The 27,631-nt window shown below is 38.7% G+C and overlaps 1 long non-coding RNA gene and 1 pseudogene across 1 annotated transcript in view; one reads left to right on the top strand and one right to left on the bottom strand.

Moving 5' to 3' along the window:
- LOC140696406 (uncharacterized) overlaps nt 1-19,712 on the bottom strand; it is a 62,672-nt gene extending 42,960 nt beyond the window's left edge. The window contains exons 1-3 of the long non-coding RNA XR_012072693.1: nt 19,327-19,712; nt 18,884-19,163; nt 14,473-14,503 (exon numbers count right to left, since the gene is read on the bottom strand). This is a non-coding gene — a long non-coding RNA (uncharacterized lncRNA). The remainder of the gene's footprint in view (nt 1-14,472; nt 14,504-18,883; nt 19,164-19,326) is intronic.
- Nucleotides 19,713-19,843: 131 nt separating this feature from the next.
- On the top strand, nt 19,844-20,260 carry LOC102543491 (eukaryotic translation initiation factor 1 pseudogene; annotated as a pseudogene).
- Nucleotides 20,261-27,631: the final 7,371 nt, after the last annotated feature.

Consider the following 27,631-nt stretch of genomic DNA (forward strand, 5'->3'; position numbering starts at 1 on the left):
TCAGCTGACTGGTTCCAGTTGAGCCCTCACCACCAACAGGCGTGGTCTGATTTTTCAATCAAGATACAACATTCCCTGCCACATTCTCCTTTTCTAAATCTTTTCTACTTCCCTCAGGCCACAATCCTACCTCCTGCATATCACTTTCCCATCTTGCTTGATGGAAGAGATCAAGATTCTGCAATGTAAGCCTCCTCTTTCTGCTTCTTCTCTGTTAAGAACTATTGAAACAATGTATTTCCTCTTCTCCTTCCCTCTCATTTCAGAGGAAGAAGGGAACGCTCTCCTTTCGAGTTTGTTTTTCTCTTGGGTCCTGAGTCCATGGATTCTGCAAACGTGCATGGTCCCTTCTCTGTCCTACATCTTCTGTTTCTCAGTATCCTAATTTTCTCATTTACTCTTCACTCCATCAGAACATCCAGTTTCTAGGCCAGACTTCTGCTCCTCCTCCCCTCAGTCTATCAGTGCCTTCCCAGCTCACTTCTATCATTACTGAGCCTAGATGCCATTGTCCATCACTTAGAACATTCCCTTTAAAGCATCATCAATCCCCTTGCCCCTTGGTTCTTCTGAGCCATCTTCCTAACAAACCCCAAGTCTTGGCTCAATCCATCACCACCCTTCTCAGCTCCTGCCCAAGTTGTTAAAGAAAGTCACACAATTGTGTGGAGTACTGCCAACACCAATTTTGGTCTCTTATCACCTCAGTTATACTCTCATGGTAATAATCCTTATACTTTTTCTTCCTTGCTTAATCCCCTCTCCTACTTCTCTTGGTAATAAATTTAACCCTATAGCATTCTCAATCCCTATCCTTTCACTCATTATCTTCAACTCATTTCTTTCCTTCCCTCCCTCCCTCCTTCCTTCTTTCTACTTCCTTTCTCTTTCTTTCACATTCACCAATATCTGGATGTGTCTTATATTCTTCATTTTGTCTTCTACATTTTGCCATTTTCTTAACTCAGGCCTTCACCATTTCTGCCTGGCCTTGGTCAATTGTCTCCTGAATGGTATTCACTGACACTAGCCTCATCTCTCTCCAGTTTGTCCTGGATAGCCTTCTCAAAGGGATAGCTTCTTGGGGAAGGGAAGTAGAGGGTGAGCTGGGGTAGGGGAGGAGGGAAAATCCAAAGGAGAGGGAGACCCCAAATTTAGAAGCCAAAAAGGGACATTGAGGGGAGAATAGAAATGCTTGCATTTAAACCCTCTCCTTTGTCTCTTCATAAAATTTTCAGTCAAGGGTAGGCGGCAGTGGCAGGGTTGGTGGGATGGGAAGGAGGGTGTAGCTCAGTACTAAGTGCATGCTTAGCATGCACAGGGTCCTGGGTTCAATCCTCAGTAACTCCATTAAAACCTAATTCCTCTTCCCCTAAACAGAACAAAGTCTATTGAAAAAAATATATATAAAGAATTTTCCGTCAAATCTGCATTTCTCACCTCTGCTTTATAGAGTTGATTTGCTTTTAGAGAAACAACAAATTCCTGCTTTAAGGCAAAAGACAGTACACATGAAGCCAGATAAATCGGGCTTGTGTGTTCAATTCTTCTTCATTCACTTATTTCTTATTTACTGAGCACCTACCACATGTCAGGCACATGCCAGGTGCTGGAGGGTGAACAGTGATCAAGACAGAGACAGTCTTGCTTTAAAAGCATTTATAGTCTAGTGGGAGAGCAGACAAATAAAACAAATTGAAATATGATAAGTGCTATGACACGTGAAGGTTATGGGAGTGCGTGGATAGAAAACGGCAAAGTCAAGAGTGGGAAGGAGGTCAAAGAGGACTTCCCTGGGGAGGTGGCATTTAACCAGAGACCACAGGAATGTGCAGGAATCCACCAGGTGCAGGGAAGAGTTGGAGAAAATCTTCTAGGAATGTGACAAAGTCCAGAGGCAAAAGAGAGCACAGTGAGCCCAAGAAACTGAAAAAAGAGAAGTTGTGGGAAATGAGGTGGGAGAGGTAACCTGGGGACAGATCTTAAATACTAAGTCAAGTTTAAAAGTTTACACTTTATCCTAAAGGCAAGAGGAAGCTATGGATGGGCTTTTAGCAGGTGAATGACCTAATCCGATTTATGATTTTGAAAGAACGTGAGACAGGATGATATGTGAAGTATTAATGGAATGTACTCTCTCCACTCATCTCTCTCCTTGGGCTCTGAGCTACCAATCTGCACCCTGCCACCCCACCAACACACACACACACACACAGAGTCACACCCCTACACTCCACCAGACTCTGGTTAGTAGAGTGAAAAGCACATTAATTATTGAGGAGATAGTCTGCTGCTGAGAGAGACACAGACGCTATACCACAAGAGTCAAATACAAAGGACGCTGCACTTTAATGAGGAGATTAAACAATTCACACAAATGCATAAATGTGAATTGATTTTTTCCCTCTGTGCTGGGAGGGGAGAAGAAATGACCTGACGTAGAAGGGGAAGTGCTAGATAAAAGGAAGAGATATTCCTGGGTTGCTGGCTGAAGTTGCAGGGATGTGGCTGCCCCTTTTCCAGGTGAAGCTGTATGGTAGCTGCATGTGCACCTAGCCAGCGTACCACCACCCATCAGAGCCAGCAGGGTCCAAACCCTCGAGGGCACGCTGGGCCCTGCCCATCAGAAGAGGATAAACAACAGCAGCATTAGCAGCTGGCACTGACATCAGGACCACCGGAGACGAGACAAAATGAGTAGTCCGCACTCCATCGCAACATGCAGCCAATCAGACAAGGGCCTCCATCCTCTTCTCCACTTCTCTTGGGTAGTCAGCCCAGGAGACCAGAGAGTAAGAGGTGGAAGAGGGAAAAGGTCTGAAATTGAATTCTAAACTGAAATATTTATATAATCTCAGTTTCTGCCAAATCACTGAATTCACTTGAGAGACTGTAGATTAAATTGTCTGCCAGGAAAAAGTCTGGAGGTTCAGATTTAGACATTAAATTTACTCTAGGGAAAAAATGTTCCATTTTTGCATACATAGTGTTTGGGAACTCTTATATCTGTTAAATTCCTTGCTACAATCAACGGTTTGAGAGGAAGAATGAAAACAGAGAAACCAGGGGTTAGGTAAGGTGTGATGGTGGCAGAGGAAGGAGATAAGCAAAAGGAGAGGAGAAATAGAATTGAGAATTCATGGTGATGTAACCGAACATGAGAGAAAGAAAGAAACATGAAAGAAAGCAGTCAAGGATGATACATTTCTGGCTGCATCAGTGAGTCCACGGTAGTGCTCGTTACTAAAAGGGGAAATTCAGGAGGAGGTACAGGTTTGAAGGGGAAAGCAGTTCAGTTTACGATGCCTGTGGAACCTATAGGTGGAGCTTGGTAAGAGGTGGTTACCTGAGTCAGAAGCTCAAGAGATGAGTGTGATCTAGCAGGTGGTATCTAAGAGCATGCAGATAGTGTCATAGATGCCCAAGAAAGGGAAAGTGTCAAGAAGGAGGCAATGTCAAATGCTGCATCAGATCGAATAAAGGGAGAACTGAAAAGTGTCCTTTGAATTTAACTGCACAGGGCTCCCTGTTTATCTTGGAGAAGGCGATTTTGTAAAGTGAGTGGGAGATGTGGAAGTTGAAACAGTGAGTGGAGACAACTTCTATGAGAAATTTAGCTGGAATGGGGAGAGAGGGCTGTGGATGGAGGTGAATGTGGCTTTTTTAACCTGACAAGGAAGGAGCCAGTAGGGAAGAAGAGGCTGGCTATATAGATAAGAGTGAGACAGAATAACTAAGAATGAGGTCAGTGAGAAGTCAGGTGGAGATGGAATCCAGAGCACAGGTCAAGAGATTGGCCTTAGATGGGAGAGGAGAACCTCTTTTACTTTAAAAGACAAGGTGGGAGTGCATGCTTAGCATGCATGAGGTCCTGGGTTCAATCCCCAGTACCTCCATTAAAAATAAAAAATAAAATAAATGAACCTAATTACATCCCCCTTTCAAAACCAAATTAAAATAAAAAAGTACAGGAGAAAAGACAAGGTGGGTAAAGATACGTAAGTTTATAGGCTGCCATGGAAAACTGAGGCTGCTTACATCTCATAGCTTCTATCCTGTACTTGATAAGCGGGAAATAAAATCACATACAGAGAATGTAGAGCAGGCAGGCACGGAGGTTTGGAAAGAGAGGAGGATTCTTGAAACAGCCCCTCTGGAGACTCAGAAAGAGCAAGCAGGTCAGGGGAATGTGATAGACTGCAGGTGGCATCGAAGTCCCACTTGAGGTTGCTGAACATGAATTTAGGTTCACCCTGGTCATGTGACCATGTGGTTTTCTCCAACAGTGTCCAGCAGCCCAGGCAAGGGGGCAGTCAAAGCAGACAACTGCATTCAAGGTACATGTTCTAAGTCTTGCCAGGCAGAGGAAACAGAATAATAATGGAGCAATGGAGCTGGGGACACTTGTCAAAGGCTAACGTTATGAAACATGGAACCCTTCCTGGATAGAGAAGGAAAAAGAGACAGCAAATGGAAGACAAATAAGGAGAAAATGTAAAGATTAGAGGACTTAATAAGTTTGGAAAATTGATAGCATGAAAATAACCAGATAAGAAGAATTAGAGGAATAGAAAGTCATGGGTTCCGAGGTGCTGTGGTTTCTTGATGGGACAAAGTCTGGGAGTGGCCATGGAATTGGGTGATTGAAATAGAATGGAAAAAGTGATTAGAGGTAGAATCAAGAAACTGTGAGGTCAAATGCGCCTCATGGATATACCAAATGGGCCAGATTATTGGCAGAATTTGGAATAGAAAGGAATACTGTGGGCCCATTGCCAATGACTTCAATAAATAAAGGGCGTGACCAGGCAGTCAGTAGGTGACAGCCGGAGTAGAGTGTGACGCAATGGCTATGTTGCCTGGGTCTCAGAGGCAGAGAACTGAGACCCATGGAAATGACAGGGTATGACAGAAAGGAGAGGACCCAGCAGCCAGGAGTGAGTTGGGCCTTGACTTCAGGGAAAGGCGCAGAGTTGAGGGCTGCTGGCTGGTAGTTCTGGGTGGTAAGCGATGGTATGACCCTTGTGACCTATGTAGGCTGGTGGCTGGATGATACTCAATGTCCCAGCTTCCCTCACTCTCAATATTCTGCACTATCTTAGTGCCTTTTTGTCTTTTACCTGTTCATTTTAGGGCTTGGTTTCCTTTCTAAACTTAGAGCCCAGGATAAAGTGTTCAGTAAACTTAGAGCACCAGATGTTTTGGGAAAAGCAGATACCCCTGACTCACCATAACATTAACTAATTTCAACCCAAGGAATATCAAAGGGTGCTCCTTCAAGGAAATATGTGGTATTTTGAGTAATTTCCTGGAACATCTGTTTTCATTAAAAAAAAAAAATGAGGGGGTGTTGAGAGAGAAGTTTTTAAAGGACTCTGATCATTGGAAATTGATTTTTTTCTTAAATATGACTGCAGTCCACTTGGCCTCAGGTTGACTTATTTATGCACTATGTTTATTTTCACTCCCCATGGTGAGATTTTTGTTTATTTAAAGGCACAGGTCACATTTGAGCTTCTGTCCTGTTCACTACACGTGAACAAGTTAGTGTTCTTTGAAGTATTCTTGAGCCCTTGAAATGCTGTACATTGAGGGCTTCTTCTTCCTTGCAGTCTCTCTGTCAGCAGATTTTGTTGTGAACATCTTGCTGGTAGACCCCATTTTATTGTTTTAAAAAAGAGATTCAATGACCTCATGAAAAGGAAAGTTTTAAAAACTCCTAGTGGGACTTTGATGTAAAGTATAAAGATCTTCTAAGTCCATTCCACTCCTTTTCTCTTGCTTTATTAATGCAGCCATAAACTGCATGCTTTTAATGAAGTGTTACCTTCATGCTAACTTCCTAAGCTTCAGCGCAGCATCTGGTGACATGGTGATCACTTTACAGCACATTCAAAACATCGGTTGACAAAAAGGTCAGTAAATAGCATTGTTCTCCAATACTAATAGCAAACCAAGTGGCTTGGAGTTTGGCTGTATCAGATGCCCAGCGAAACAATACTTATATGACACTGCATTATGCATGATCTGCATGCTGAAGGAACATTGATGACATTAAGACACAGAAAACACAACGAGCATGGGAGAGATGCTGCTAAGTAGTCAGTTTCCCCACTCACTGATACTAATTTGTCATTCATTCTTTCCATCCTCATATAACTGATTAAATCTATTTGAAAAAATTGTGTCAACCACCATACCTCAGGTTCTGTTTTTTTACATAAAAAGGAAAGGTGAGCTGGGAGTGGGCCATAGATGGCTGTTTGCTGCTATTGAGGCCCTCCTGCTCGAGCTTTTCTGGCATTTTTTCATCTGTGCTGCCATCTGGAGAGGAGAATGAGAAGCACACAGTAATAAAGGAGACGTCCGAAGACGGAGTTATGGGAAAATGGATACTGTATACTGATTTGTAGAAAACTGTGAGGAATGTCAGTGCGATTTGGTGGTGAGAATTTTATGTTCCCCCCCACTGCCTCCATCCCTTCCGGATACAAAACAGAATTTGGGTATCTGTTACCAGTTTTTATGATGGATGATCCTGTGGAGCCATTTCTTAGATTCAAATTGAAGTCTTCTTACACCAGTAAAATTAAACTGTGTTAACTTTCTGAAATCTCTGAAGTGGTGTCATTTTTCCATAGTTAAGGCATTGCTGGAAATGCTCATATTCTCAGTTCTGCGAGATTTGGAGATGAAACGACAGGCATTTGGTCCTCTGAAGACTTGAGGGGCAGTTTCCTGAAGTCACTGTGTTCCACAGAATCTACTAGTTCTGCAGGATGTTTATAGGTGAAACACTGGTGAAATAAATTTGGGGAACGGTAGGTAAAACTATTCTAAACAGTTTTCTTTATTACAGCCAGGACTCCGAATAGTTCTTAATTTACCAACGTGCACTGTGAACATGCAAGAGGAAAATGCTGGGCAAAGTTTCCCAAACTTATTTGACCTTGAAACCCTGGACTTTTCATAGGACTGGTGTTGTGTGGAGCAATCTTTAGGAAATATTACAACAGGGAAAGGAAGCTGGCCTGCTGCATGCACATCATGTGCAAACATACCAGGAATGCTACAGGAATGGAATTTGTCTGATAATTGCTATTTGCAGGTACAACAAAGTAAATGTATCTATAATTTATGCCAGATTATCTCTCTTAGTTTACATATCAAATAGCACACAATAAGATATGGTCTTTTTACTTAGCACACATTTGGCATGCTCTAACTCTACGCAACATACTATTGGGCAGAGAGGACAGGGAGAGTAAAACATGATTCTTGCCTTTGCCAAACCATCAAGCAAGTGGAGTGATGTGTTTAGACACAATGTATTAAAAATCCCTTAAGTAATGTCATACCAGGTTTATTCATCATAACTGAAATAATAGGGCTTTGTTTCTGTGGAGCAAGTCCATGTTCACCCACAGGGGGAAAAATAGCCTTAAAGAAATGCTTTTGTAGTTGCATTCATTGTCAGAGGGTTTCACCTTATTTTTTTAAAATTAAAATGTCAATGGCCATGAATATTTTTCTGTATTAATTCCAGAAAATGATATTATTTGTGAAACTGAGTGAACAATATTAATGCTTCTTTTTTGATAATTTATCTGTACTTTAGGAAAAACAATATATACTTTAGAAAAAATACTTTTGGAAAAAGAATTCATGCTTTCAACTCAAGAAGTAATGTCTCTGCTTAGGAATTAATAAGGATAAATCATAAAACATCATCCCTCACAAAGGAAACATTATTTTCATTTTATAGAAGAAACTGGGACTTAGAGAAGTAAATTAGTTTATTTAATAGCTTGTAAATGGTGGGTTTGGGGTTCAATTCCAGTCCTGTCTGGCCCCAAATCTTTATTATTTGTTTCCCTTATGGTGGGGGCAGAATAATTTCAGCAAATGTTTGCATACTACTTGATTTCTATAATCTAAAAATTAGACCTGCCAAAGTGAAATGGGAAAAACAGTTTTCCTGGGATTTGGAGAATTATAAACACACACACACACACACACACACACAGGAGACTGTAAGCTTTATGAGAGCAGAAACCACAGGACTGTATCTGTTCTCTTTACCATACTAAACGCAGTGCTGATTACATGCCTTGTATGTAGGTCCGCAATAGATTTTTTCAATGAAGTACATACAAACAATATTTGGGATTAGGTGGTAAGCACATATAAACACCTCCAATATTCTATTACCATTTTTTTTGCAATAGAATCCACAGTTATAAATCTGTAAAGCCTTCTCTCTTCATGGAATAGTCTGGAGTTGGTCAAGGTCAGTTTCCACAATTGCAAATGTATTTTCCCGTCCAATCTCAATAATAAATCACATTGTGAGTCAATTTGTGGATGACTGAGAACCTCCCCCTCATGGTTTTTTGGTCAGTCTCCGACAAGTTCATTCCCTGAAATATGTTAAAAGAAGTAAGCCTGAAAGAAAACTAGACTTGAAGACAGACTTAATTTTTTTTTCTTTTTTTTGTATTCTTAGCACTCTGCTTCATAACAGGTGCATGGTACCTGCTGAAAAAGAAGGAAGAAAGAAAGTAAGGGAGAAAAATTAGAGTTAGGAATCTTGGATTTTAGCTTTGGGTTAGCTATATAAACTTGGGCCAATCATTTTGTTGTTCCTCAGTTTCCTTATCTGGAGCCAGAGATATTCATCTACTTGACCATCAAGACCCCTCCAGATTCTAACTGCCTGTGGGAGACTGGGCTCACTCTTGGCATAAACAAGACCACATCTCATTATGTCCACTAGGGGGTGCTGTAGTACTAGTACAGTGGCCACTGCCTGACAAATTATCCACTTCTGCTGGTTTTTTTTTTCTGAAATTACTCCTCTGAAAAACATTCTTTACTTTAAACTTTCAAATTCAAGTTTATACTACAAGGAATAAGATTTAATTCTGCAGTGGAAGCTGGATAAACTTAGGAAGAATTTAGCTCAATGACTGATATAGCTCAGTAGGGAAATTAGAATCATAGAATTATTTGCATAGTAAGGTTGAGATGTTAAGATTTTGCTTGGGCCAAAAAGAGGACCTTGAAACTCTCTTAAAGGAAAACACAATGGAACAAATTCCATCTACCCTAACAACAAAAACATAAACTTAAGAAATGTGCCATATCGACATGAAGATAACAATACAGCTACCCAAGAGTATAAGAGAAGGCTTAGATAAATAGAGAGCTATACCATGTTCTTGGATAAGAAGATTCAGCGTAATAAAAATTTTAAGTTATTCCCTCAAAGTATTCATAAATATAATAAAATTCTAATCAAAACCCTCATTACATATTCTAGGAGTCTTGATAAGAGTTCTGAAATTCACTGAGAAAAATTAGACAGAGAACAGCCAAGAAAAAAAAATTAACCTTTTGAGAAGGAAGGGGATTTGAATGATCAGACTTTAAAAGAAATTATAAAATGGCTGAAATTAAAACAATATCATAGTGGCAAAAAAAAAATAAACAAACAGACAAGTAAAATAGAAATAGCAAGTCTAGAAAATAACTCAAGTATGGTGGCCTGGAGGGGTGTGTGTGTGTATGTGTGTGTGTGTTTTGGTTACCTAGCATATGAACACTTTTCCCAATATGGAAACTGAAGAAGGGCAAATTGTCCCTCTACTAAACAGGAAGGGCAACAGCATATAACTAAGGTTTGTCCTGTGAGAAACTGACACTGAATCCAGAAGGAGTGATGCAAAAGCACAGGGGCCGGCAAGTTATTTAGAGACACAGTGGTGACACCTATCATCCAACAGAAGAGAAGGTCTGGTGGAAGCTGTGTCACTGGAAGCATTCTGCCTAGATTCTTCCTTTAATAGGTCTTGGTCAAGTTCTGGCAGCATTCTAACCAGACTGTTCCTATAGAGGTCCTTGGCTGAATTTTCTGTTGCCAAACTTTTGGTTCCTGTTTCCTGAGCTTGGTTTTAACTTTTGTAAGCTACTTGGTATCCTTCCAATAAATTCCATTCTGTTTAAGCTATCTAGAGTTGGTAGCTTGCAACTATGAATCCTGACTTGTACAGAAACTGGTAATGAGTAGTTGATTATAGACAACAAACTCTTAGGGAAATGAGGAAACTCTAGTTATCCAGACTCATTATGTTTGAAGATAATAAAAACCCAACTAATATTCAAAGATGGGTTGCTGGAAGCCCACAGCCATTTATAGTGAAACAGTTCAAGAAATTAATGCCTCTGAACATTAGGACCAGGGTGAACATTTAAGATGAGACCGTGGAGGACCTAATTGTTCTTGCCATTGAACAGTATGAGGGGTATAAGGAATTCAAGAGCTGTGTGTTGAGGTTAGCTGCTTCAGTTGAAGAGATCAGCAAGTGGAAATCTTTACATTTGCATTTTAAAATGTGAACTGAAACCCAAACTGTGAATTTGTTAAAAGAAACTCTTACAACTCTAGGATTGAAATAGCTATAAACCAGTATTTGTTCTTGTTGATTGCTGACTTGCAAATCAGTTGAATCATCTCCTTACCTGGGATGAATATATGTTATTTATATGAATATATGTTAAGGTGACAATCCAGAAAGAGTTATAGCTTTGGAGATCACGATGGTGGAGTAGGAAGACGTGGAGTCACCTTCCACCACAAACACATCAGAAATACATCTATATGTGGAGTAACTCTCACTGAAAAGAAAGCGGAGCCTTGCAGAAAGACTCTTAATATAATCAACCCTGTAAAGAAAGATCCAAGCAGAGACCAGAAGGAAAGGGAGAGAAGTGATTGGGTTGGATCTGCACCACCAGGAGGGGACACAGAAGAAGAAGGAGATATCATGTGTTCAGAGATCCTCCTAGGAGAGTGAATGGTTTGAACCATGTATTGCACACCCTAGCTCAGGGGTCTGATACTGGGAAGATGAGTTCCCTTAGCTGGTTTAAAAATCAGGAAGACTAAAAGGAGGGCTATAAGAAACCTAGACTCCACTAGTAAAGAGTGGCATAAGCTTACTTACTCCCAAGAACAAGGTGGAGGAAGCAGATTGAAACTGCCCTGAATTCTGGCTGGTTTCCCGTGACTGCCCCAGCATGTGCCCCAGCCTGTGCTGAGCACCCACGCTGTGTCCTCTGGCTTGGGTGCAGCTCCCAACTAGGGCAAAGGTTGCTGTTGCCAAAGAGAGTGTGTAGTTGTCAGGGAGGGAGTTGGCTCAGACTTGGCATTGCATCTGAATGGGATGCGGGATGCCGTTACTGGCATTCACAAAGGCAGCAGATTGGGAGCTGTCTCAAACTCTGATAGGTATACCAGGAGCACACCATCGAGTGCTCCAGCCTGCACTGGGCACCAGCTCCAGCCCCTCTTCCTTCAGTGTTGCTTCCCTCTGGAGCAAAGGTGATGATTCTGGGTAAGAACTCACACTTGAGGAAACAAAATCAGCTCAGATCTGACCCTCAGGGCTTTTGCTTAAGCCATAGGGCCATAGGGCAGTGAGCCACTGAGTGTAGGAGAAGCTCACACCTCGCTCTTGATCTAGCCCTTCAACCTCCAGCCCTACCTGCAACCAAGGTGATAGCTGCCAACACAATTTGGGGGAAGATATGACCTATGCTTATGTCAGATTCAGCTCTCCCACCAAAGCCCCTGGAGACACATAGACTGCACTGGAATGCACCCACACAAGGACACTACTTTGAGAACACAATAGGTAACATTTCACCTAAAGACAGAGAAAGTTAAGCGAAATGAGAAGACAGAGGAATCTGTTTCAAATGAAAGAATGAGAAAAAAGCCTTGAAAAAACAACTAATGAAACAGAGGTAAATAATTACCAGATAAAGAGTTCAGAGCATTAGTAATAAGAATGCTAACTGAATTACACAGTGAGAATTTTAACAAGGAACTGGAAAATACACACACACACACACTCACATAAAGAACCTGTCAGAGCTGAAGAATACAATAACTGAAATGAAAAACACACAAGGAGGAATTAACAACAGACTAGGTGATACAGAAGAACACACAGGTAGTCTGGAGGATACAATAATCAAAATCATCCAATCAGAATAGCAAAAAGAAAAACAAATTTAAGAATGAGAACAGGTTCAGGGACCTCTGGGACAACATCAAGCTTACTAACATTCACATTACAGGGGTTTCAGAAAGAGAAGAGAGAAAGAAAAAGGGTTGAAACTGTATTTGAAAAAATTATGGCTGAAAACTTCCTGAACTTGAAGAAGGAAACAGATATCCAGGTACAGGAAGCACAGAGAGCCCAAAACAAGATGAACTCAAAGAGACCCATATCAAGACATACTATAAATTAAAATGGCAGAAGTTAAACAGACAATACTACAGGCAGCAACAGGAAAAACAAAGAGTCACATACAAGGAAACACCCATGAGGCTATCAGCTGATTTTCCTGCAGAAACTTTGCAGGCCAAAAGGGAGAAGCATGATACATTTAAAGGGTATAAAGGAAAAAAATCTACAATGTAGGATACTCTACCCAGCAAGGTTATCATTCAGAACTGAAAGAGAGATAAAGAACTTCTCAGACAAGAAAAAAAATAAGAATTAATCAATACTAAACTGACCCTAAAAGAAATGTCAAAGTCTCTTCTCTAAGTGGAAAGGAAAAAGGCTACAGGAAGTAAGAATTTATAGGAAAGGAAAAATCCCACTAGTAAAGGCAAATACACAGTATTGCTGTCAACCAACCACTTAAATAAGCTAGAATAAAGATTAAAAGACAAAAATTATAAAATCAACTATAACTAAACAGTTAAGGGATAAGCATGAAAATGTAAAATATGACACCAAAAACACAAAATGTAGGGGAGAGAAGTAAAAGACATAGATTTTGTTAGAATATGTTTGAACTTATATAAATATCATTTTATAGCAAATATAACTTGTTTTATAATAAGTAGATATAGCTATACTTCAACATATATACACCCCATGGGAACCACAAATCAAAACAATAGATTCATAAAGCTAGAGAGAAAGAAACACAAGCACACCACTAAAGAAAACCATCAAACCAAAAAAGAAGAAACAAAAAAGAAAAGAACAGAAAATACAAAACCAACCAGAAAACAAATGACAAAATGGCAATAAGTACATACCTGTCAATACTCACTTTATATGGTACTGGTACAAAAACAGACATATGGATCAATGGAACAGAATAGAGAGCCCAGAAATAAACCCACAAACTTTTGGTCAACTAATCTTTGACAAAGGAGGCAAGAACATACAATGGAGTAAAGACAGTCTCTTCAGCAAATGATGTTGGGAAAACTGGACAGCAGCATGTAAATCAGTAAAGTTAGAATACTCCCTCACACCATACACAAAAATAAACTCAAAATGGCTTAAAGACTTAAACATAAGACAAGATGCTATAGACCTTTTAGAAGAAAACACAGGCAAACATTATCCAACATAAATCTCAGCAATGTTCTCCTAGGGAAATCTACTCAAGCAATAGAAATAAAAGCAAAAATAAACAAATGGGACTTAATTAAACTTATAAGCTTTTGCACAGCAAAGGAAACCATAAGCAAAACAAAAAGACAACCTACAGAATGGGAAAAAATATTTGCAAAAGATGAGACTGACAAGAGCTTAATCTCCAGAATATGTAAACAGCTCATACAACTTAATAAGAAAAAAACAACCCAATTCAAAAATGGGTTTACTATTGCTAAACAAGCAATTCTCCAAGGAAGACATACTAATGGCCGATAGGCACATTAAAAAAAATGCTCAGTATCACTAATTATCAAAGAAATGCAAATCAAAACTACAATGAGGTATCACCTCACACCAGTCAGACTAGCCACCATCAAAAAGTCTGCAAATAATAAATGCTTGACAGTGTGTGGAGAAACGGGAACCCTCCTACACTGTTGGTGGGAATGTAGTTTGGTGCAGCCATTATGGAAAACAGTATGGAGATTCCTTAAAAAACTAAAAATAGACTTACCATATGATCTGGCAATCCCACTCTTGGGCATATATCCAGAGGAAAATATAATTCAAAAAGACACCTGCACCCCAATGTTCATAGCAGCACTATTTACAATAGCCAAGACGTAGAAACAGTCTAAATGTCCATTGACAGATGACTGGATAAAGAAGCTGTGGTATATTTATACAATGGAATACTACTCAGCCATAAAAAATAATAAAATAATGCCATTTGCAGCAACATGGATGAACCTGGAGAATGTAATTCTAAGTGAAGTAAGCCAGAAAGGGAAAGAAAAATACCATATGATATCACTTACATGTAGAATCTAAAAAAAAAAAAAACCACAAACTTATTTACAAGACAGAAACAGACTCACAGACATAGAAAACAAACTTATGGTTACCAGGTGGGGAAGTGGGTGGGAAGGGATAAACTGGGAGTTCGAGATTTGCAGATACTAACTACTATATATAAAATAGATAAACAACAAGTTTTTACCTTATAGCACAGGGAAGTATCTTGTAGTAACCTAAAATGAAAAAGAATATGAAAAGAAATATATATATGTACTTGTATGATTGAAATATTGTGCTGTACACCAGAAATTGACACAGCATTGTAAACTGACTATACTTCAATTTTAAAAATTACATATAAAAATAAAATAAACCAGTAATCTGATAAAAAATATAAGCTATAAGGAAATTGTGCAGCACAGTGAATATTGCCAGTATTTTATAACTTTAACTGGAGTATAATCTATAAGACTTTCGAATCACTATGTTGTACACCTGAAATTAACATAATATTGTAAATCAACTATACTTCAATAAAAATAAATAAATAAAATGCAAATCTTATCACATCAATTTAAAAAAAGAGTTACAGCTTTAAAATTAAAATGTTACATAGCAGAGAATTTGGAGAACTTAGTGGACTCCCACCCCAAACTCCACTGAGCCTCCTTTGCCAGAAGAAGCAGTATTTCCTTTTGCTTATGAGGCTGTTTTGCCTTTTTCTGAAGATACTGAAGCACCCCAGTTTGAGGGAGTTGTAAGAACAAGAGGCAACCAGTTCTCTTACGCCCTATTCTCACCCTGCACTATCTCCACATCCTTAACTAGAGTTAAATTCTAGCATACTTCGAGAGGCCAATTACAAAGTGAGATTCAGGAATAGATTGCTCAGGCACCAAAGGAACTGAAGAAAATTGTTGATTAATCTGTGGAATATGGGTTAGAATAGACTTTTAAGAATGTTGAATGAAAAAGAGGAGAACATAATTTTAGAGTGGGCTGATTTACAAATAGGGATCACAAGAGACTCTGGATTAACTAGTTTAGCTTGAGAAGCTGGGTATAATTCTGTTTATTCTGCTAACAGTTGATTTCAATCTGGACACAATGGTTACTCATGTAAAATGAAGTTGAGATGCAAATCTCTGCAGTAGAATGTAAAAGAACAAATTGAAAATTTCAGGAGACAGGAACACTGGAGTGGATTGATCACTTCTTACCCAACGACTCACCTCAACTGTATCTTTCAAAAAGGTCCAGAAGACACTCTTCATGAAGGCTTTCAGAAACAAATCTATAAGGAGAGGGTTAACATATTCGAAAATGTTTTGGGGCATGTTCTCTGCAGACCAGGGATGATGATGAGAGGCTGGAGCTGAATTTGGCTTACAGAGATACAGGGGATGGGAGGATCCCAGAGAGACATGATCCAAATAGCAGCATGTAACACTCGTATGAGCTGAGCTAACTTGAAAGGTAGTAGGGTCAGTGTAAAAATTCCAACAGTGTGATGCATAGGTTCTTTGAAGTGACTAGTTGGTCATGACGCCCCCAGGACTGAAATGGATGGGCAGCCCACTAAGGTCCTACTTGATTTATATATCAAAGAAGCAAACAAACAAACAAAACTTTCAGATGTAGAAAAGGGATGTTATCCAGTTTCTAGATACAAATCAGTTCTTAGACACAGCTTAAGGAAATTTGAGTACTCTTGAGGAAGTGCCTACTTGAATCTTCCTTTTGTCATGCAAAGGGACATATGGCCATTTACTATGATAATTGTTAATGATGAAGCAGAAATAGTTTGCTTTCATCTAGTATGGACAATAGCATGTATGGCTTCATTTTCTTGCTACAAGATTATATCACCTTTCAGGCTTTGGGCCACAATTAAGCAGAAAGCTTGCTATTTTCCTCATTACAGGACATCACATTGATTCACTGGATTGTTAATACTACATAGATCAGGACAAATGAGTAGGAAGTATTATGCATCTTTGAAACCTTGAAGAAACATGTGAGAGCGGGAGAGTGGGAAGTTTTCAAGAGTTCAGTGGTATATAGAATACGCTGGCTGTGATACTAAAGTGAGAGCTAAACCATTGCACTCGAGCCCTTTCCCAGTAAGAGGAGACACTATTTTGGTGGACCTCTTTGAATTTTAGAGGTTTACTACTGGTCCCAGTGGAACATCTAACCCTGGGACATCGAACAACTGCAATCCCAATTGCTCATCATGATCCAGGTGTTATCTAAGACTCCTAAAGTTAAAAAGGTAAATATAGAACCAGGCATGGACAGGTCCTGAAGGCAAGTAAGTCTACTGAACAAGTTACTTATGTTCTCCTATTGCCTTTTCCTGTCAGACTGCAGTTCCTCCCCAACTCACATATATTGCCTCATGGGGTATTCACTATCACCAATTAACTTAGGAGGAAAAATTAAAACCCTAGGTTACAGATGTCTCCTACTGGCTTGGAGTGGATTGCTCTAGGATTTACAGCTCACTTAGAGAGCAGGGGGATAAGGGAAAAAGACAGTTCTCACAATTGGCAGAACTTGAACGAATACACCTTATTGTTCAATTTGCCTGGAATCAGTAGTGGCTAATGATTTGGTAACTTGACCAGCAACTTGGGAGGGGTAAGATTGGTGACAAGGAAGTTTGAGAAAAATGTATGTGAAAAAACTTTTAGTTATGGGCCAGAAGATTCAAATATATCACATATTGTTGAAAAAAAAAAGTGGAGATGATTAAATTCCCTGGTTATAATATTTAAAATTTTGATTAGCTTTGGAGTTTGGACTGAAGATTAGTATATAAAACAAATTTGACCCTGCAGTGGTTGATTCTGGTGGTGGTGGTGGTGTGTGTGTGTGTGTGAAAAATCCTACCCATTTCCTCCTCATTCTTCCCTTATAAACCTCTAGGCTCCTCAGAGCATGGTTTGAAAGCTGTTAATCTATTCTATCCTCATTTTAGAGATGAGAAAATGTTTAAAGAATTGACCTGACCTGTTGCAAGCCATACTGTTAGTGGCATAGCCATGATGAAAACTCAAGTCTGCCTCTTAAGCTAATGCCCTCTCCAGAACAGCATATTACTTCTGTAATTGGGAATAAATTCCATTTAATGGCAACTCCACTCTTTCTTATTATCTAATCCATAACTCATGATGACAGAAAAGTACCATCATTTTCTATTCTTCAAAATGTGAAAAAGAGAGTTGCAGGGGTAGACACGAGAAGAAAACAGATTAAATATTTGAATGCATATAGGTAATTTGCATCATACAACCTTTTCCCCTTGGACTTGGAATGGCCTTCCAGTTAAAAGTGGTAAACACTGTGCTAATAATGTTGCACTCATCGTTTCATTTAAAGGGATGGCAGCTTAAGTGTCTGAAAGATGTCTCCAGCTGTGACTTTTATCTAAGGCTGCATTGTCTACATGAGGCTTTTGAGCACTTGAAATTTGTCTAGTCTGAATTGAGATGTGCTGAGTATAAAATACATACCAGACATCAAAGACTTAGTATGAAAAAATAAGGTAACATATTTCATTAGTAATTTTGAAATATTGATTGTATGTTAAAAATGATAACATTTTGGAAAAGTTTGCTTAAATAAAATACATTATTAAAATTTATTTCATTTTTTTTACTCCTTTTCTTAGTGTGCCTTATAGAAAGTATAAAATAACATTTGTAGTTTGCTTCATATTTCTCTTAATCAGTGCTGATGTAAGGAAACCAAACCAAACCAAGCGGAATTTGGCCAAAGTTCCTTTAGCTCATTAGAGCTGTCAGAATTATAAAGATGCCAGTTATTTCACAAGGCTATGAGCTGCTGAGCTTTTACTTTTGACAAAATTGCCATCCACAAATTGGAATTTTGCACTTTTCAAAAAATATTGGAATGGCAGTGAGCAAGTTGGGACTGTGTCTAATTCTGCTTTTAACACAGGACAAGTTACACTGATGGTGTTTGATGATTTGCTTTAGAAATCAAGTGGACATGAGTTCTTTAGTTTCCCAGGGAAAGTATAGTGAAAAAGAGCCTTCTGGTTAATTGCTTTGAACATAGAAATACTGACTTTGAAAATCTGAGGCTTTTATCACTATTATATTCTTTCCAATTTTATTTCACTATAAAATTTTAATTCCTCTACCTCTAACTATGAAGGCAGAGGCAGATAATGAGTTTGATATTCTTTTTGATGTATAAAATTTTAGGTTGGCTATAATTATTCTTTTAATTATCTTCATTAAATCAAACCAATAAATAATTGATATGTATCATTATACATAGATAATAATGTCTAAACATTAATATGTATTCATATTATACATATACAGTAATATATATAATGCAATTATTTTATATATATAATGATACATTGTATCACACCAGCATGACAAAAATGACAATTAATACCTTCAGTATCAGAGTCCAACCAGGAATTCTAACTTTCCAGAACTTGATTTCTTTGGCCTCCTACATTGCAGAGACGTTCCAACAGAGTTCAAACAACCTTCCAAGTTATAATCGTATTATGGTTGTCTTTTAAATGACAGAGACCCTGAGTGCTACATGGAAGCATAGGACCATACCTGTTAAAATGGACAATAAAGGTCAGCGGTGATGCTCAGTTAGATTAGTGTCTTCTTCTCAAATCAGTTCCTCCTCTTTCTCCTGTGTTGATGATATCACCATCTATTCACTATATTTCTCTGTATTTCCTCACTTTCATTCTCTGTGTCTTGGCGGTCATTAAGTAGTGCCAAATCTACCTTTGAAATGTCTCTTGAATTTTTCCCTCTCTCAGCCATTTTCAGGGTAACTTTTCTCGATGAGTCTCTCACCAACTCGGCCTCTGATACTTGAAATAGCCTTCAAATGATTAGATTTTCAAAATGAGGACCTATCAAACTGTCTCTAACTTTTTCCCATTTTAACTGAAGTTTCACACTGCCACCAGAATTACCCATCCAAATATCCTTAATATCCAAACATATCACTCCCCAACTTGAAAACTTTCCAATCAGATTCTTACCACTGTATAGGATAAAATCCAAACTCCTGAACATGACATTTAAGGCTCTGTATGTTCTAATCTCAATTTACTTTTCTACACTTACATCCTGCCTCTCCCCCTACATCCTAGACTATGAAATCTATGTTTGAAAAAAAATCACATAATCAAAAATCCTCGAACATTCTGAATGTTTTATTGCTAATATTGGGGGAACTGAGAGGATTTATGTAGATAATGCAAGAACACAGACATTACTCAAATATAAATCCATTACTTATGGAAACTATTCTGTGTATTTCCTTTTGTCAGTGAAGTGAGAATTCTTTTGATAGCAAGTGACAGAAATCTAATCTGAATTCGCTTTGGCAAAATTATAAATTATTGGCTTATGTATTCCAAGGAAGTGTTTAAAAAACCAACCCCTAGTCACTGAGCCTTCGCCCAGGACTCAGCAGCCTCCCCCTTGAGCCGCCTCGCTTCCTGAAGCTCCGCCCCCCCCCCCCGCCCACCTTCTCCCGCCGCCGCCGCCGCCGCCTTCCGCGCAGGCCGTTTCCATGGAGGAAAAGGAATTCTATCCGTGTCCGCTACCCAGAACGGCCCCTCTTTCGACCCCTTTGCTGATGCAAGTAAGGGTGATGATCTGCTTCCGGCTGGCACTGAGGATTATATCAATGTAAGAATTCAACAGAGAAATGGCGGGAAAACCCTTACCACTGTCCAAGGGATCGCTGATGATTACGATAAAAAGAAACCAGGAGGGCGTTTAAGAAGAAATTTGCCTGCAATGGTGCTGTAATTGAGCATCCAGAATATGGAGAAGTGATTCAGCTACAGGGTGACCAGCGCAAGAACACAGGCCAGTTCCCGGTAGACTGCACTGGCTAAGGACGGCCAGCTGAAGGTTCATGGGTTTTAAGTGCTTTGGGCCGACTGTAGCTTAAGTGAGGATTTCCTTTCAGTAAGTAGAATTTCCCTTATGTCCCTTGTCACAAGTTTAAAAACCTCACAGCTTGTATAATGTAACCATTTGGGGTCTGCTTTTAACTTGGACTAGTGTAACTCCTTCATGCAATAAACTGAAAAGAGCCATTAAAATAAACACACACACAAAACAAAACAAAACAAAAAAACAACCTAAGAGATGGGCAGATAGAAGCTGGGCTTCAGCAACAAGTGCAGGAAATCCACTGCCATCAGAATTCCTTTTGACAGTTGGCTCAGCTCCTCTTTGTCACTTCATCTGCTCTCACTGCAGACAGGATTTCCCCACCAAGTGGAAAACATGGATAACAATAGCTCTTTAGGTCAGTTTTCTTTAACAACCATGTAGTTGACTCTTCTTCTTGATTCCAGCTTGAAAAATTCAGAGTAGGGCCTCTGATGGTATTGGCTTAGGCCAGGTGCCTACTCCTGGACTCATCAAGTATGACCAGGGGCGTGGGGTCATGTAAGCAAGAAAAGTTCTGCCTACAACCATGGGGAGGGTGGAGGGGGAGAGGAATACCAATTCTTAGAAAAGAGAGGTTTTGGAAGGTAGTATCACAGACATTCACTATAGTAATTAACTTTAATGAAATTAAATATAAACAGCTGGAAATTGTGTGATTAATTATATTTAACTTTAACTATAATTACTAATTGATCCAGGCCTGCTGACACTGTACCCAGCTTCACTATAATAGATTTTTAGGCCTGCTTGGCCTACAAATTTGTGCTCATAATTTGCTTATTCTACCTAAGATTTTCTTGTTTGTTTTGTTTACATTTCTAATGATACTGGTTCCAAATACTGTTAATTTAATTTCCCAATAGTCATAACTCATATTTCTGTTTTGTTGCCTATTTATCGGCTAGAACTTCAAGAATCAAGTAGAATAATCATCTGTATTATTGTAAAGTTTTTAGATAAATGCATAAATAAAGCCTAGTAGGGTAAGGAAGCAGAAAAAGGGTATGTCAATTGAGTCACTGTACAGGTTCCTGTTGGAGCTAGATGGGAACTCAAAGGTAGCAAGGCTTTATAACAAGCTGGGATGCAGAGTACAGCATCCCCAGTTTTTAAAATGCTGGAACAGTCCTAATGGGTTGGTGAATTGCTGCTGCCCTGAGATATTACTCTTCCTCTACCTCTACACAGTCCAACAACTACAGGGTCAGATCATGGCATAGTAGGGGCTGACTGGTTCCAACTAGTTGTTTAATATTTTGAGTATCAGTGATATTAGAACACAGTCACTTACTCAATTTGACCCTGAGTGGAATATACCCTAAGGACAAAACCAAAAAACAAACAAACAAAAAACCTGCAAAAATCGTTTATCATCTTTGATGACCAAACTGTCAGTAAAAATTCTGAAAGTATTCTAAAAGAAGGGACCAAGATTTTTAGCAAAAAGAAAAGAAATACAATTACAAAATCAAAGAAGTAAAACTCTCTATTCCTGTTTGTACTGAAAATCCAAATAGGAATTCATTTTTCTTTAAATTTCTATTTTCTAGTTCTGTTCACTGAAAAGGCCTAGAAACAGTGAAGAACCTCAGAAAAACACTTTCACAACCTCGACTGTGGTTTCTAGGGCTTCTTAGAGAAATGGCTACTTTGAGATCTGGAGCAAGAAATGTATATGATGAGCCTGGAAATACTGTCATATATAAAGTGAAGAAGTGATGAAAGACTACTACATGTAAAGGGTTCTCACAATTCAGAGCATCAGTAAGAATGATTGCAATTGATTAAATACATCAAATATGTTAAAATCCTTGAGATCATAATCATTTTTAAAAAGAATTTCATTGGTCACCTTTAGAGGATGCTAGTAAACCAACTCATCATTCTGAAAACTGGTAAGTAAAGGAAAAGAATCAAGCATTTAGGCTGCCTTTCTCTTGTGAACTTTACCTCCTGGTAATTAAATAGTTGAGGTTAGGGAAATTGCAGAAAGAGATATTATAGAAATAGTCTAGCAAATGAAGAAAAAAATAATTAGAATATTACCAAAATAAAAAAAAAATTGCCATTTTGCAAACCTCTACTGGAAATATTGGAACTAGGCGATTATCATCAAGGACTGTTAGCATAAGAAGAAAGACACTAGACATCACTGTCTCCTGATGGAAGTACTTGTTACCACTTATGAAATGTTTTTGTCTAAAAAAAGAGAGTCAGGTCTGAATCAGATCAAACCTCTAGATCTAATCAGACATTTGTAGATGATAAAGGGAACAGAGGAACTTGTTGATTGATGCCACAGGAATGCAATCAAATCCAGATGTGGGAAACTTTGGGATGAATCACCATAGCTGATACTCAGAGCCTGATAGGAATTTTTTTTAGGCCTTCTCCCCTAAGCTAAAATGAAATTATGTACCCAGAGGAAAGAAGTAAATTGGAAAAAATATGTAGTCAGAAGGGTGGGTCAGCTTTCTCATCATTCAGGCTATAATCCAGTTCTTTGGAAAACTGGAAACAACTCCCTTTGTCTTGTAAATCTCTACGGGGCCAGAGGTGTGGCTCTAGAAAGTGGTTCAAAGTTCACCTGCCCTTTTGCCAATCCCCAAACCTCCACTATTCATCTTAAACTTCTTGTGGTTATTGGGATATTAGAACTGTGTCTTTATGATGTAGATTTTCTACCTCCATCTTCTCTAGGACCTAAGAGCAATACTTTGAAATGCAAACTTTAGGGAGATGTTTCTCATCCAAAAAAACAAAAAGAAGAGTAGAAATATTTGGAAATTGGGCAAATGAGACATCTTAAAAATCTTGTCTACAAATCTTAGTAAAAAGGCTTTAGTCATCTGAACGGATAAACATAAGTTTTCCAACTGCCAAAACAAAATTTGTATCCAACTCTTTAATAAACTAGAGTTTTGTACTATTGTACCTGTCTTATAAATTTTTTTAAATGACAGCTATAAGATCTCTGCATCTGTCCATATGTTTGCATGTGTGTCTGTATACATATGTTATAGAAGTGTGATTTTTTTCTACCTTTGAATGGTATTGTAAGCAGATAAGGTAGTGGGCCCACAGAGAAAGAAAATCAGGCATGGCTTTCTTGACATAAGAGAAGCCATTCTGGCCTAAGCCATCTTCTGATCCAAGCCTCCACAATGCTTGCCCTTGAACAGATATCGGTAATTAATGATCTTAAGGGAAGTGAGAGAATGCAGAACAAAGGAAAGGCAGTCAAAAAACAAAAGTACAGCAATAAAACATAGTCCTACTTCCTGTCCAAGGGAGATATATATATATATATATATATATATGAATGACAATCTGATACATGTCTTTGAGTTCTGCAGGAATTAAGGCCCCTAGCCAGGTGGAGGATGGAATGATAATATTGACTTTTTCTGGCCCTCCTGACTTCAATCAACTAAAACTTGGATTCTGTCAACCTCCGCCCCAATTCTATGCTGAATTCTCTGCTCAAGCCCCTTCATGGATTTGCATGTACCTTCTGCTTAAAACTTCCCCAATTTTGCTGTTTGGGAGACACTGCTTTGGGAAAGACCCTTGGTGTTCTCCTTACTTACTGCAAGTAACAAATTCTTCTCATGATCTTTGGCTTGGTTCTGTCTTTTGATTTGACATCCACCAAGAGGTGAATCCAGTTTTAGGGTAAGAGTATTGCCAAAATTAATTTGTAAAGAACTTTATTTAATTGTTTAGAATTAAACAGTCAGAAATTAAGTATTCTAAAAGTTCTCAGAAATATAATAAAAACAAACCCAAACACTTTTCAAGTTTACATGATTTGGGAAAATACCTGGTATTAAAGCTAATTTAAATTCGTTAGTTTAATTAATATAGATACATCTTAGAGTTACTGTTACCTAACAAAAGTTCATGTGCCTGACACACTGTGAGGCTTTGTTGTTTGAAACATTACTGATTTTTAAAAAAATGTTTTGACTTTCTAGATTTAAGAAAATCTTTGTCTTGTTTCTCTTAAGCTTTCAACAGTTTGGTAAGATATGCCTTTGTTAACATAGATGAAACCTTTATCCCTTCTCCCTACCTGATCCCTCCAAAATCCAGAAACTCTCAGTGAGTAGTCTTATTTTCACGGCAATTTAGTTATCTGCGTAAGTTCAATACGAATCTATTTTCCTTGTAACAGTGTTATGGAAACAGCAGGCCAGCCAAGAAACAAGCACCACTCGGAGGACTGGAGTACTCAGGTTTATTATGCCGGTAGACTCAGAGGGGCTTACGCTCTGAAGCTCTGAGCACCTCTGGGAAGTGTGAGTGAGGGTTTATAGGGTGGCTTACAAGCTTGGGGGGTCCATCAACCAATAGGGTGAGTACAGCTAGGCAGTATCATAAAAGTGGAAGCAAAGGGTCACTTGCAGTAACCCAAAACCCGTCTAGCAAGGTGAAACTTAAAATTGATGAGTTAACTTAAAATTCATAAGTTAGCCCAGCCCAGTCTTGGCCCAGCCCAACCTTTTCCTTCTCAACAGGATACAATTGGAAACTGGTTACACTAACAAGGCTTTAACTGGACTATCATATTTGAGAGTCATGGATAAACTCAGATATTATCAGAGAGCTTTAAGGAACTGAGATCGACTTTATGGACTCAATAAAGCCCCTTTAAAAATACACCTGGTGCCTTGATTATACAGCTCCCAACAGAACCTCAATTTATTTTGGGGACTTTGAGAAGAAAGAAATTCACCCACATCTATAGGTATTGCAGACAAGTCTGAGGACATGGCCTTGGTTTGGCTGCCTAGCTTCAAGAGACCTTTAAAAGTTCAGTCTGAGATTCCTTACAAAAAGTTCCAATGAAACAGATTTAAAAGAGCCTATAAGATCAATTGGCATTCTTGCTACACTTATGTAACTATCAGGCCAAGTTTATTGAATCTAGACTCATTTTGCAAACAAATTAGTCTTCATTTGGCTTTCTTGGTAAAAATGGGGGTAATTTTAGAGAGAAAAATAATGTATCAGTAACATACCTTTGTGGACATTAGATTCTAGTGCTGTTCATTGTCTTTTAAGGTTCCCACCCCTCACCTGTAAACTGGACTGGATCCTGAATTCTAGTTTCCTCCACTATCTGGCTACAATTCTCCAAACCAACATATCTAGATTTTTCTGATTTGGAATCATATAGAACTAAAACTGCCCTCTTTCTGAAGCCACACAAGCTGAAGTTGGACAACTTGATATAAACTTCAGAGAAATCACACCAACAGCTCAAGAGTAGACATTCTTCATGCCTGTTTCTGTATGGGCCACTCAAAAAGACACCAGGGACATTCAAACTGCAAACTAGAAAAATCTATCAGATTGTCACTGTCTTCCCTCATACATCTAAAATAACTCTGATCAGACATCTAGAAATTTTGACTGGTTGCCTTCAGAACTCAGAAACTGGAATTATGGTCTGCTCTAATCATTAGCCATTATTTTAATTTTGTTTCCATAGACATGCTTCTTACTAAACACCTGATTACTTACACCATAGGCCTAACTTTGAGAAGCCCACCTGCATCACTGCCTCCTGAAATGAATTGAATTGAACTGCCCTATTGTCAGGACTAAGAAACTAGTTCAGTGGGATGGAACAATCTACCAACTGAATCTCTAGAATACAAAATTTCTTGGAGAATTTTCAAAGATGGGACTGTAGGGGAACAAAACTTGCTACCCCAAAATACATCTCTTTAGCTTGAGGATTATTTGGGGCTGATTATTTTTAAGAAACAAAAGACTCAGGAAGTCTTTCTTTTTACCTCCCCCTCCCCCTTACCTGTCTTAAAGAATTTAGATACATGACCTGGTCCAGGAAGAACACTATCACCAGAGATATCTACAAAGAATATGGGGTAGGTGTGGTAGGGGAAAGTCTTTGGCAGGGCCTAGAAATCAAAGTCTGTGTGTCCCATTGTCTCTGCATGGCTCAGCAAACCTTTGTTTACTAAGCATTTGTTTTCCTTTCTCCTTATGTATTGCCTTCCTTCCCTTTGAAGTCCCAAATCCCTACCTACTGCCTTCTCCTTCTCTCAGAAGGCATATAGGCCTCAATTGTATTTCTGTGGTATTGGTGTAATTTCTCCATTTTCCTTATTTTGTTTATTTGTGTTCTCTCTCCTTTCTTCTTGGTGAGCCTGGCCAGAGGTTTGTCAATTCTGTTTACTTTTTCAAAAAACCAGCTCTTGGTTTGTCTAACTTGTCCTTGTATCTCATTTTACTCATGGGTCCCCCATACATAAATAATTAGATTTCCTCCTGTTAATCTGTCTCATTTCAATTTAATTCTCAGACTAGCCAGAAGAACCTAGAAAGGGTAAAGTAAAATTTGTTCCTTCCTCAACAGAATCAACAATAAGGCATGTTCAGTTTATGAGCACATTGTTTTCATTTTGAGACATCAGTTTAATACCCCTGGCATTTTAAACTTCTTGTCATCTGATTTGAGGAAGAGCTGTGAGGCTTTAAACATGCACTAGATCCTTGTATGTATTATTGGCATTACTTGGCTTGTTCCCCATTTTTATAAGCTTCTCCTTTCTTCTTCAGTAATTCTGGAAAACTTTCATAGGAAGGGCAAAAAGGACAGGATGTCTCTTTTCTCTCTACTTCTTCATGGAAATGAGAAACAATATATGATAAAAATTGATAAATGGAACTGATAAGACTAAAGGACTTTGCCCAAGTCACTCTGCTACTATACCTATGGAAAAAAATCAATATTACTTAATGAATACTTATACGAAGATGATTCAGATAACATATCAGTTCATTTCCTGCTCTCAGAGAGTTTAGTAGGTCAGGTAGATGGGTATCAAACAACTCTTAAAAACAACAACAACAATATAACTAAATAGGTAAAAGCAAAATGCTTTGGTAAGATAAGAATAGGCAGGCTTTCAGAGGGAAAGTGGAATATGATTGGGACCTTGAGGGACCTTACTTCAACTGAGAATCAGAACTGAAGACCTGTCATCCAAAACTTTTGGTGGTTTTGTTACGGAAACGACAGGCCAGTCAAGAAACAAGCACCACTCGGAGGGTTGGAGTACTCAGATGTATTACGCCGGGGGGGGGGGGGGGGTGCTCAGAGAGGCTTCTGCTCCGAAGCTCTGAGCACCTTCAAGATGTGCACATGAGGTTTTATAGGGTAAAGTACAAGCTTGGGGTATTCGGCCAATAGGCATGGAACAGCGTTAGCAGCATTATCATCACAAAAGTGGAGGCAGGGAGGCAGCAAACCAACATTCCAAAGCCAGATATGTATCTTTGAAAACCGAGCTGGCTAGCAAAAAAAATGAACAGCAAACCAACACTAATTAACCTAGATTT

Source organism: Vicugna pacos, chromosome 5 (assembly GCF_048564905.1).
Source record: "Vicugna pacos chromosome 5, VicPac4, whole genome shotgun sequence".
Classification (NCBI taxonomy): domain Eukaryota; kingdom Metazoa; phylum Chordata; class Mammalia; order Artiodactyla; family Camelidae; genus Vicugna; species Vicugna pacos.